Consider the following 12943-nt stretch of genomic DNA (forward strand, 5'->3'; position numbering starts at 1 on the left):
CATAACGCTTAAATCTGTCTACCGCCGGTAGGTGGCGCATTTCAATCTCGCTTTGCTGCTTGCATATCTCCATTTTCCTTTGGTCCCTTTAGCTGAGTAACGGGTATCTGATAGTCGAGGTACTCGACTATAGCGTTCTTCCTTGTTTTTGGTTGTTGTAGTTTATAGTCCTCGAATTGATGTTTTGTTGTTGTTTTTGTTTAAATGTGAACACTTGTCACGGTCGCCATGTAGACAAAACCTCTTAGATTTGTTTGAATAATCTTTTATTTAAGTTCGGAGCAGCAAAGGTACCGTAATCAACGTTCAGTTGTTTCTGAACATACATTTTTCTTTAGGTTCTAAGTAAGCCTAAGTCTCGTAGCTGCGCTGCCCACAGTTGGACAGCAGAGAGACGGCTATGTATATCTTATATATTATATGTATTTAATTATGCTCTCTTAAGCTGGAGCCCGAGGGTATATGCATGTACTTGAGTTCGGTTAAGCGGTCTGCGTGTGCAACAGAATACTGACACTTGCACTTTCTGTGAGCGCACCGATCGACTCATGTTTCGGCCACTTAGGTTTTTGACCGGGGCTTTGTTTATGTAAACACTTCAACAAAGTATTACAGTGTGTTTGCTTTAAGTACTTTTGTCCCTTGTCTTGCTAGCTCGTCTGCTATGCAGTTGCCCTCGATATTACGGTGTCCAGGCACCCAGATGAGGTTGATTCTCAGATGAGTGGCCATCTTGTTTTTGAGTTTGTTGTGCAGGAGTCGATGGCCCTGAGGGCTGCTTGACTATCCGAAAAGATGAAAATGTCTATGTCGTGATGTTTTGATGTGTCCAGGTGGGCCATAGCCTCCTGAATTGCCATGGTAGGCGGAATGAGACTTTTATGTCTAGTTCGGGAGAGAAGACTCCCCCACCTGCTTGGGTGTTAAGCTTGGAGCCGTCTGTGTATATGTTGACGGCGTTTTCGAATTGGTGTGGGAGGTTGTCCCAATCAGTACGGGTGGGTATGAAGATCTTGTAAATTCTTTCGAAGTTGACTATGGGTGGATTGTAGTCTGGAGTGAAACGTAGAGCCTGTTGTCCATGCCGCTGCTTTGCGGAGCCTCAGCGCTGTTGCAGATGCCCAGCATTTTGCCAGTAGGTCCAGGGGTTGGAGGTCGAGAATTGTGTTTAGAGCTTCAGTGGCAGTGGCGCGGAGCGCCCTACTGATGCAGAGTTCTGCGCTTCTTTGGATATTGTTATCTAGTTATCTAGTGAAGGTCACCATACGATGTTTCCGTAGAGGAGAATGGGCCTGACTATTGCAGTGTATAGCCAGTCAACTATCTTGGGGGAGAAACCCCACTTTCTCCCTATGGCTTTTTTACAAGCAAAGAGAGCTATGGCCGCTTTGCGTGAGCGATCTAGGAATTTTTTCTGTCCAGTGGAGCTTTTTGTCAAGGATGACACCTAAGTACTTTGCTTGATTGCTAAGGGTTAGGCGCGTTTGGTGTAGTTTTGGGAGAATTAAATTTGGTATCTTATACTTCCTTGTAAAAATAACTAGTTCGGTCTTCTTCTGGGTTGACTCCCAGTCCACAGTCAGCCGTCCACCTTGAGAGGGTGGATACGGCTGTCTCCATTATATTGCAGAGAGTTTGCGGGAATTTACCCTGCAGTAGGATAACCACGTCCTCCGCGTAGGCGAGCACTTTAGTACTCTTCTAGAAGTGATAGTAGTTTGTTGACCACTATAACCCACAGAAGAGGTGAGAGTGCACCCCCTTGTGGGGTTCCTCTGCTGACATTCCTGGTCGAGTGGGCTGATCCCATAGTGGAGTACACTACTCTGCTGGTAAGCATGGTGTGTACGAGTCCCACTATGGGCCGCCCAATACCCAGTTCAGTCAGAGCGCCAGAGCGGGTGACTTTGTTGAAGGCACCTTCTATGTCTTGAAACGCTGCCAAAGAGTATTCCTTATTGCGGAAACCTCTCTCTATACTAAATACTAGGGAGTGGAGGGCGGTATCTGTTGATCTGCGTTTACGGTACGCGTGCTGTGCGTCGGAGAGTAAGCTTGGGTTGATTGTTAGCCTGATATGGATGTCAATTAGCCTTTCTAGGGTCTTCAACAAGAAAGAAGACAGACTTATCGGGCGGAAGTCATTTGGGTTGGTGTGGGAGGGTTTGCTGGCTTTCGGTATAAAAATTACTTTAAAGTCCAGCCACCTTGTTGGAATGTGGTTTATAGCAAGGCAGCCATGAAATATGGCTGCCAGCCAGGGTAGGGATATATCTAGTGTCCGTTGTAGCTGGGCCGGGATTTGAAGGGCTTAAAGGAGTTAATAGCCAACTTAATGCGGTCAGGGTTCGAGATGTTGTCTATGCTCTGGTCGTCAAGGTTCTCCTCTATGTAGAGGTCCTCCACTTTTGGGTGTTTTTAACGAAGTTGGTGTCTAACAGTAGTTCAAGGGTTTCCTGACTGTCTTCCGTCCAGCTGTCAGATTTGGTTTTTAGGTAGCCAATGGTTGTTGAAAATTTTGCTAAAATTCTTCTGAGTCTGGATGCCTCCGCAGTAGATTCTATTGTTGTGTGAAACTCCTTGTGTTGGAAACGTTAATAATCTTTATCCATTTATTAAAAACACATCCTTTTGAGTAGTTTTATTATATTCTTTATTTATTTGGTTTGCATGATTGGAGCAGAGTTAATGCCGCTTCCAACGTCAAATTGTTTCTGATTTTACAATTTGCCTTAGGATCTAAGTAAGCCTAATTCTTGTAGCTGCGCTGCTTACAGTTGGGCGGCAGAGAGATGGCTATGTATATCTTATGTATATAAAGTGTATTTAATTATGCTCTCTTAAGCTGGAGCCCGAGGGTATATGCATGTACTTGAGTTCGGTTAAGCGGTCTGCGTGTGCAACAGAATACTGACACTTGCACTTTCTGTGAGCGCACCGATCGACTCATGTTTCGGCCACTTAGGTTTTTGACCGGGGCTTTGTTTATGTAAACACTTCAACAAAGTATTGCAGTGTGTTTGCTTTAAGTACTTTTGTCCCTTGTCTTGCTAGCTCGTCTGCTATGCAGTTGCCCTCGATATTACGGTGTCCAGGCACCCAGATGAGGTTGATTCTCAGATGAGTGGCCATCTTGTTTTTGAGTTTGTTGTGCAGGAGTCGATGGCCCTGAGGGCTGCTTGACTATCCGAAAAGATGAAAATGTCTATGTCGTGATGTTTTGATGTGTCCAGGTGGGCCATAGCCTCCTGAATTGCCATGGTAGGCGGAATGAGACTTTTATGTCTAGTTCGGGAGAGAAGACTCCCCCACCTGCTTGGGTGTTAAGCTTGGAGCCGTCTGTGTATATGTTGACGGCGTTTTCGAATTGGTGTGGGAGGTTGTCCCAATCAGTACGGGTGGGTATGAAGATCTTGTAAATTCTTTCGAAGTTGACTATGGGTGGATTGTAGTCTGGAGTGAGACGTAGAGCCTGTTGTCCATGCCGCTGCTTTGCGGAGCCTCAGCGCTGTTGCAGATGCCCAGCATTTTGCCAGTAGGTCCAGGGGTTGGAGGTCGAGAATTGTGTTTAGAGCTTCAGTGGCAGTGGCGCGGAGCGCCCTACTGATGCAGAGTTCTGCGCTTCTTTGGATATTGTTATCTAGTTATCTAGTGAAGGTTACCATACGATGTTTCCGTAGAGGAGAATGGGCCTGACTATTGCAGTGTATAGCCAGTCAACTATCTTGGGGGAGAAACCCCACTTTCTCCCTATGGCTTTTTTACAAGCAAAGAGAGCTATGGCCGCTTTGCGTGAGCGATCTAGGAATTTTTTCTGTCCAGTGGAGCTTTTTGTCAAGGATGACACCTTAGTACTTTGCTTGATTGCTAAGGGTTAGGCGCGTTTGGTGTAGTTTTGGGAGAATTAAATTTGGTATCTTATACTTCCTTGTAAAAATAACTAGTTCGGTCTTCTTCTGGGTTGACTCCCAGTCCACTGTCAGCCGTCCACCTTGAGAGGGTGGATACGGCTGTCTCCATTATATTGCAGAGAGTTTGCGGGAATTTACCCTGCAGTAGGATAACCACGTCCTCCGCGTAGGCGAGCACTTTAGTACTCTTCTAGAAGTGATAGTAGTTTGTTGACCACTATAACCCACAGAAGAGGTGAGAGTGCACCCCCTTGTGGGGTTCCTCTGCTGACATTCCTGGTCGAGTGGGCTGATCCCATAGTGGAGTACACTACTCTGCTGGTAAGCATGGTGTGTACGAGTCCCACTATGGGCCGCCCAATACCCAGTTCAGTCAGAGCGCCAGAGCGGGTGACTTTGTTGAAGGCACCTTCTATGTCTTGAAACGCTGCCAAAGAGTATTCCTTATTGCGGAAACCTCTCTCTATACTAAATACTAGGGAGTGGAGGGCGGTATCTGTTGATCTGCGTTTACGGTACGCGTGCTGTGCGTCGGAGAGTAAGCTTGGGTTGATTGTTAGCCTGTTATGGATGTCAATTAGCCTTTCTAGGGTCTTCAACAAGAAAGAAGAGAGACTTATCGGGCGGAAGTCATTTGGGTTGGTGTGGGAGGGTTTGCTGGCTTTCGGTATAAAAATTACTTTAAAGTCCAGCCACCTTGTTGGAATGTGGTTTATAGCAAGGCAGCCATGAAATATGGCTGCCAGCCAGGGTAGGGATATATCTAGTGTCCGTTGTAGCTGGTCCGGGATTTGAAGGGCTTAAAGGAGTTAATAGCCAACTTAATGCGGTCAGGGTTCGAGATGTTGTCTATGCTCTGGTCGTCAAGGTTCTCCTCTATGTAGAGGTCCTCCACTTTTGGGTGTTTTTAACGAAGTGGGTGTCTAACAGTAGTTCAAGGGTTTCCTGACTGTCTTCCGTCCAGCTGTCAGATTTGGTTTTTAGGTAGCCAATGGTTACTGAAAATTTTGCTAAAATTCTTCTGAGTCTGGATGCCTCCGCAGTAGATTCTATTGTTGTGTGAAACTCCTTGTGTTGGAAACGTTAATAATCTTTATCCATTTATTAAAAACACATCCTTTTGAGTAGTTTTATTATATTCTTTATTTATTTGGTTTGCATGATTGGAGCAGAGTTAATGCCGCTTCCAACGTCAAATTGTTTCTGATTTTACAATTTGCCTTAGGATCTAAGTAAGCCTAATTCTCGTAGCTGCGCTGCTTACAGTTGGGCGGCAGAGAGATGGCTATGTATATCTTATGTATATAAAGTGTATTTAATTATGCTCTCTTTGGCTGGAGCGCGAGGGCATGTGTATGTACTTGAGTTTGGCTGAGCGGCCGGCGTGTGCAACAGAATGCTGACACTTGCACTTTCTTTGAGCGCGCCGATCGACTCATGTTTCGGCCACTTAGGGTTTTTGACCGAGCCTTTTGTTTATAAAAACAATGCAACAAAGTGGTACAGTGTGTTTGTTTCAAGTACTCTTGGTACAGTAGATATTCGATATAAGTGCATACTACATCTCCCTCCTTTTGAAAAATAACGCAATATTATGAAGTTATTTTGTTAATATATTTTACTTAAAGGAATATTTATTTTTTTTTTTTTTTAATCTTTTTTTTTTTAAATTTTGTTACGTGGGCATATTAGTGCCCGAGTCCTGACAAGGACTTGGGCCGAGGGAGAGGCGTCCGATATTCTGGCACCATTTGCCGGCATAAGCTACGTCGTATTCGGGTCGTGGGATCTTGGTAAGCCTCTCTCCTCTCCAACATAACGAGAATAAATATTAAAAGTGCCTGGAAAATAATATTACTTCATAAAGTTCGTCGGTCGTCAGTCCACACTGCCCCACAAGCTTAGCTGTCCCTTGATCGCATTACGATCGGGCTGTGTTTTGGCCATATTCCCTCCCCTTCACACATTCGTGTGCCAATGGATCGTCGCGGGCCGCGCAATACGATCCCCTATTGTCAAGGTTGTCCGTCAAAAGTTATGTCATTGTTCTTGACCTACTCCACTTCTCGCGTCAGCACACCCCCTTAATAAAGCTCTAGCACTTCATGTTTTGATATTCTTTTACATTACAAATTTATTGGATAATATTTATATCGGCGAGTGCCGTGAATGAATAACATAATGTTGGCTAAATCATATGGAAATTAAATTAATTGACAATATTTGTTTTAGCGGAGAGTATCGATTTGACCACCTGTGAAGGTGCACACATCAGCAAAAATGCTGACTATTCACGACTACAAACGTCGCTCAGAGGGCTCTTGCAATTGTCATACAATTACAAGGCTGATACTCGCCGCTGAAAAATTAACATTTAATTATTATGTATAAAAAAGGTATAAAAAGAAAAGTATATCTAAATGATTATATATATGAAATAATTATTATATGTGGATATTATATATTATTACATGTATTCCTAACAGATTAATTCTTTGTCTTAACTAGGAAAGTATTAATATTGCCCAAAAACAAATTCTTATCCAGACGGGAGAGAACAATGACCGTTGGAACGGTTGAGATAATGATAGCCTTTTGTGTCTTATTACAGTGGACAAGTGGTGAAAAATCTAGACGGAAGGTCTCAATATATAAGTACTCTAATTCACTCACTGTTATTGGCAGTTTGGCTTTGGATAACAAGTATAAAATTCTTACGTTAAATTGTGGATCGGAGTCTATTGTTTTTGCTAAAGCTTCTGATGTAATCATGGCGCACGGATATATATATGTATGTATAAGAAAAAAGGAACCGTGTTCCGACAAACTTACCCTCTTTTTAATCCTGGGCGATGAGATCTCGACGCTCCGGATCCTGGGCTTTGGGAGATTTTAGAATTGGTTTATACATATATATACGTGCAAGACTTGATGGTGGCTTACAAAAACAAAACACAAAAATTACGTTAAACAAAAAAAATAACACTATCGCTGTATAGATATGTATGTATGTATGCATTGTATGAGAGTTCCACTGAGGCACACGTCGGTTCCAATGCTCGGGCTGGCTGGTCGGTGCAGCTCCAATTTCTTGTTCAGCGTATGTAATTGGGGATTCTGTTTACACTTGCATTCAGAAATGCATGTACTCGCAAATTGTTTTTGATTGTTTTGGCGATTCACTTTTTTGTTTATAAGATTGGAGTGCAATTTATTTATTATTATTTGTATTGTTTTTATTGTCTTTTTGGGGTTTCACTTCACGGTATCGGCTCGGCTTATGCTCCAATGTGGGTCACCACTTTCTCCAGGGCATGATGTTGGTCGCGGCGTCTCTGAACAGAGCGCTTGTACATCTTGACCACTTTAAGGATCACTATAACCAATAGTAGTCCAACGATGAGCTTCATGGTTTTGTTGACATCTTGAATATCATCTTGGTGGTCAACGATCTCTACGGTGTTAATCACATTGGCGGTGCTGCCAGTCACCTTGGACGTTTTGCTACCCATCTTGGGGTCTTTAGGCCATTCACTTGTTTTACTGGTTATTTTCGTCCTTCGGAATTTTGCTGGTTGACTTCCTCCAGATTGTGGTCGATCGCAGGACCGGTTATCGGGACTTTCTCCTGGGTGAAGTAGATCCTAGGGAAACGTCAAGACATCCTTCTGGACACCAGCTTTCTTCCAGTCGTGGTCTGTGTCGATGGGAGTTGTACTTCTAGACCACCGTCAGGGAGAGATCAAAACAATTTCTGTCTCTTCTCCATTTGGCTGGGGTCTTTTATACCGGACTAGAGCTTTCGCTAGCCCCCCATATTGGATGAATTAACTAGGTGTTCCCACCTAGGGGTACTGTTTCTCCATTTCCCCTATTTTAGGAGTCAATGGCCGGCTGGTGCACTTTGCCACCTTACTGGAATATGGTTACGAGTAGGTCGATCGTGGTCGTTGTTCTGGCCACGCGACACCCATGAGTTGTCGAATGGTAATTGCTGTTTTTGCTTTTTGTCAATCGCAGTGTGGTTAGTCATTACGGCCTCTACCCTCAACTAATGGCAGTTGTTTTGCCGGGGTTAATCTTGGTATGGGGGAGGGCGTACGTAACAGGCTCGAAGTGATCGATGCGGCTTCGCATGGAATGACTTCGCAAAAGAAATCTTCGTACGGCCATCTCTTTAGATCTCCTTCTTCTCCTTTATTCTCTTCTTAAGCGCCCATTCACGTGTGGCTTCGACCCACTACCTCAACCCAGTCTCAGATGAGCTAGTCGGGCTTATTACTTTACTGTTTTAATATTGTATTTGTTTATTTTCTTATTATATATGCTGAAAAAGAAAAGCTTTCCGGCCTCGCACGGAAACATACATACATACATATTTATACCTGTAAATAAAAATATGGCTCACAATAAAATATATAATATAGTTTTAATGAAAAAAAAATAATAATATATAAATATATATAAAAATCAGAAATGAGTAAAAGCTACAAAGTTGAGAATAAAATTGCTGAGTGTGCCGTAACCACGGTTTTTGACCGGGGGCTACTCAGCTGAAAAGTGAAAAGTTTTCCCATTTCCCGAAGAAAAATATATTAAAAAGTATGAGAATTGTTTTTTTTTTTTTTTATTTTTTTTTTATTTTTTTTTTTATATGTTTAACATATTATATTGATTACAATGTTTTAATCTAAGTTTAGCGGCTCTTTCATAATGGCTGCTACTTCTCGCCTCGCCTGGATACCAAGTGGAGGGCTTCGAATGTAAAGTCTTCTGACCGCGCGGTTCATCCGCCGGCTCATTTTCCATGTTTCCCGTTGTATCCGGGCGACGTGTGCTTGGCTCCTTGTTAGTTGCTCCTGGACTCGGAGCAACTGGTGTTGGTCCTCCTCTTGATCTCGGCTCCGGTGCCGGATCTCTTGCTCTAGTTCACATGCCAGTTCTTCATCTTCCGACTGGTATCGGTGTATCCAGCATTGCTGGATATGGTCCTCGTTCAAGCGGATGGTATGGCAAAGCCCGTTCATCCACTCGACGAGGAGCGCCAGATATGATGCCTGGTCCCCGTACCTAACCTGTAGCCGACGAAGCCGGCGGGCAGCTCGGATGGCTTGGTTATAAGTGTTGGAGGACTGCATCATGTCTGGTGACTGGTCGGTCCCTGGTTGTGGCTTTTATAGCAGAACCGGGGCAGTTCTGATGACTGTTCTACTCATCATGTGATCGGGAGCTTCTATCAAGTAGTGCAATCCCGCAGTTCTGAGTTCGTCGCCTTTTGGAGTCGTCGGATTACGTTCAGAGGTTTAGGCGACATACAGGTCTTTAGCATGGAATACCCCGACACTTTTCCCTACTGCATTGCCCAGCTCATATAGCGCTTTGCCCTTACGCTGGAGTACCACACAGCGAATTCGATTCGGGCCAAGTTTGGCATTATATCCGTCAGCTTTGTTACTCTGCTTGTAGTTTTTCCTATAGACAACTTGTCCTACGGAAAACTCTACGAGCTTGCTACGGGTGTTATATGCCTTTTCTGCGCGTTCATGAGTTCGGTTTAATCCTTGGGTCACTTTTTGTCGGATAAGTTCCATTTTGTCTGGGAGACTTATCTGTGGATCTCCTGCCTGTATTCCCCCTAGTTTCCGTAGGATCGGGTAAGCTGTTCCATGGGTAACCATCCGCGTGCCGAACATTGCGTAATATGGTTCCATGCCTATTGATTCGTGTAGGCCATTCCTAAGGGCACACTCTATTCGACTTAGTTGGGTATCCCAATTTCGCTGATCGGTGGCAATTGTCGCTCGCAAAATTTGGAGTACAGATCGGTTTACCCTCTCAGCCGCGTTCGCTTGCGGGGAGTAAAGTCCAGTCTTTACGTGTCGAATACCGTAGCGGGTCATTAGCTCGCCAAAAATTTGAGACACAAACTGTTTGCCGTTGTCTGAGTGTACAAACTCGGGGACTCCAAATTGATGGAAAATCTTTGTCTCAAGGAATTTGATGACTTCTGCAGCTACTGCATGTCTCATCGGCTGCAGCCAGACAAATTTGGAGAAATGGTCTAGGCATACAAAAATCACCGAGTTCCCAGCTTTGGTCCTCGGGTATGGTCCCATAAAGTCGATGAACAACCTTTGGCCAGCCCGCTCAGTAACTCGCTGTTCTCCCATGGGTGGTCGGTCATTTTTGTTGGCGGTCTTGGTGATCTTACAGACCTCGCATTCCTTCACTACCTTTTGGACATCTACAGCCATGCCTGGCCAATAGTAAAACTGTCTCAATTTGGCTAGCGATTTGTGCAACCCCCCATGCCCTGCGGTTATGGCATGATGTGCTCTCCAGACTAAATCAGGACGCAGCTCGGCGGGATCCCAGAGCTTCCATGCTCGGGCTTCATCCACAGCGTCATTTAGGCAGAATCCCATCCGTTTATATACATAGCCTTCTGATGTTTGAAGGTCTGGACTTTTACCTAAATTTTCGTCCACCGCCTGCACTAGGTTGACATAATCCGATGACTGGAACGCTGTCGAATCGAGGTTGATGTGTATGTCCAGTTCTTCCGCCCCAGCCTTCCGTAGCTCGTCCATATGAACTCGTGAGAGCGCATCTGGGACTACATTTAGTGACCCTTTTCTGTGTTCTATGGTGAAGTCAAATGCTTGTAGCTTCAAACTCCATCGCGCAAGCCTGCCTGATAAGTCTTTCTGACTCATCAGCCATTTTAGACTAGCGTGGTCAGTGATCACTTTGAAGGGCATCCCATCTACGTAGGCACGGAATTTGGTAATGCTGAGGATAGCGGCATAGCACTCCAACTCGGTTATGCTGTAATTCCGCTGTGCTTTGTTCAATTTGGCTGACATATAGGCGATTGGATGTTCTCCGCCCTCGTCATCTGTTTGGAACAAAACTCCCCCCACTCCAGTGGTCGAGGCATCACATTGGATGGTAAATGGTTTCTTAAAATCCGGGGTGACGAGTACAGGTGCTGTTGCCATGCTGGTTTTTAAAAGTTCAAACGCCTTGATTGCCTCTTCTGACAACTCAAATTTCTTTATGCGGTCTTTCTTCAAACAGTCGTGAAGCGGTGCCGCTGTCTGGGCGTAGTTTTGGATGAACCTCCTGTACCAGCCTGTCATTCCCAGGAACCTCCGCATCTGTTTGGCGGAGCTAGGCTGGGGAAATTCCTGTATCGATTGTATTTTCGTGTCATCCGTTCGGATACATCCTCCCCCAACTACATATCCTAAATATCTTGCCTGGCTGTAGCAAAACTTGCTCTTGTCTACATTTATCGTTAGCTCTGCCCGCTGTAAGCAGGCACTGACCTGGCTCAACATATCCATGTGGGCTTCAAATGTAGGTGAACAGACCAGTAAGTCATCCAGATACACAAATACATTCTCGCGTAGCGCCGCTGGTATAACTTTATCCATTAGTCGGCACATTCGCTGCGCGGCATTGCACAAGCCGAACGGCATGACTGTAAACTGATACAGTGGCCTGCCGGGCACTGTAAACGCGGTTTTCTCTCTACTTTTGGTTTCGAGAGGTATTTGCCAAAAGGCGTCTTTTAAGTCAATTGCGGAAATGTAATACGTTTCCTGTAGTCGGCTCAACAGACCCTCAATATGTGGTAGTGGATACGCATCTTTGATTGTCCGGGAATTTACTTTACGCGCATCGAGGCATAGGCGATTTTTCGGCCCTTTTTGCACCAGTGTTACTGGTGAACTCCAGCTGCTATTGCTCTCCTCGATCACGCCTAGACCTAACATGCGATCTAGTTCGGCGTACACCAGCTTCTGTTTAGCTGGGGATATCGGGTAATGTCGCTGCTTGATTGGTAGGTCCTCGTTGGTCACTTCAATTACATGTTGCTCTAAGCTCGTCTTTCCTAGTCCTTTTTCTAGACAAGAGGGATATGTGTCTATCACTTGCTGCAGCTTACAATGTTGTTCTGGGGTAAGCTGATGTGGGGTATAGGCGGTCTCGGGCTTGAGCGTATTGTTCATGTCTAGGTCGCCGGTCATAAGGTCGAAATCCGGAGTTGTTTCAACGGCGGCAACCTCGCGTCTACCCTTACCGAGGAAGGTGAGGCCGAACGTATCCCAGAAATTAATTCCGAAATAAAATCGCTGTGTCAGACCTGGCACTATCAAAAACTCTAGGTCCTTGGTTTCTCCTTCCCATTCCACCGGTAACGTTATGGCTCCGGTTACTTGGGTCTCGCCACCGCTTGCTGTGCGTACGCATTCTTCGCTTAGCTTCCTTATCGGCCGCGTCCGGTTTTCCAAGAAAGCGTGTGCTCCTCTGCCAATACAGTTCGCACTGGCGCCTGTGTCCAGTAATGCGAGTATCTCTTCTCCGTCGACCTTCGTTTTAGCAAAGAAACGGTTGTCATTTTGCACGCTCACAACCGTGTCCACCACTTTTTGCTTGAGCCGGCGATAGTCTGCTCGGGCATCATATAATTTAAGTATTTTCCGTGTTGTTCGTGTCTCGTTGTCTGCATCTTCCGAGCCAGTGAAGATACGTTCACGAGCAAGTTCGTACTCCCTCTCTCGTTGTTCTAGGCTCTTATGGGGGGAGATTTGGTTGGGCTTCGGTGTTCTTACCGGAAAGGGTTGGTCCTGGTCCGCCCGGCTATCCCGGTCTTGCCTGACGGACTCCGCGCAAAAGCCGCTTGGTTAGCATCTGCATCCGTCCCGACTTTCTCGCAGAACCTGCAAGTGGCATCGTGGAATTTGATCGGGCAGGATTCTTCCTTCGAAGGCTGCTTCCTGTAGAAGTCTGCTCCTTTGCCACACTTATAACACACCAGCGCGTGTAATGGGCCTCGGCATCCTTGTCCATCCTCGTAACGCCCTCGCGTATCTTTCCGCTGCCGGTTGAATTCCTCCACCGTGACCGCGTCCGGCAAGTCCTCCAGTGTCTGGAATTCCTCTATTTCGTTGACTGCAGCTCGGCTGCGCAGGTTTCTTCCAGTACTTCTCAGCCAGCGATCAACTCTAAGACCCTCTCGTTTG

The sequence above is a fragment of the Drosophila subpulchrella genome, unplaced genomic scaffold, assembly GCF_014743375.2.
Source record: "Drosophila subpulchrella strain 33 F10 #4 breed RU33 unplaced genomic scaffold, RU_Dsub_v1.1 Primary Assembly Seq38, whole genome shotgun sequence".
In the NCBI taxonomy this organism is placed as follows: domain Eukaryota; kingdom Metazoa; phylum Arthropoda; class Insecta; order Diptera; family Drosophilidae; genus Drosophila; species Drosophila subpulchrella.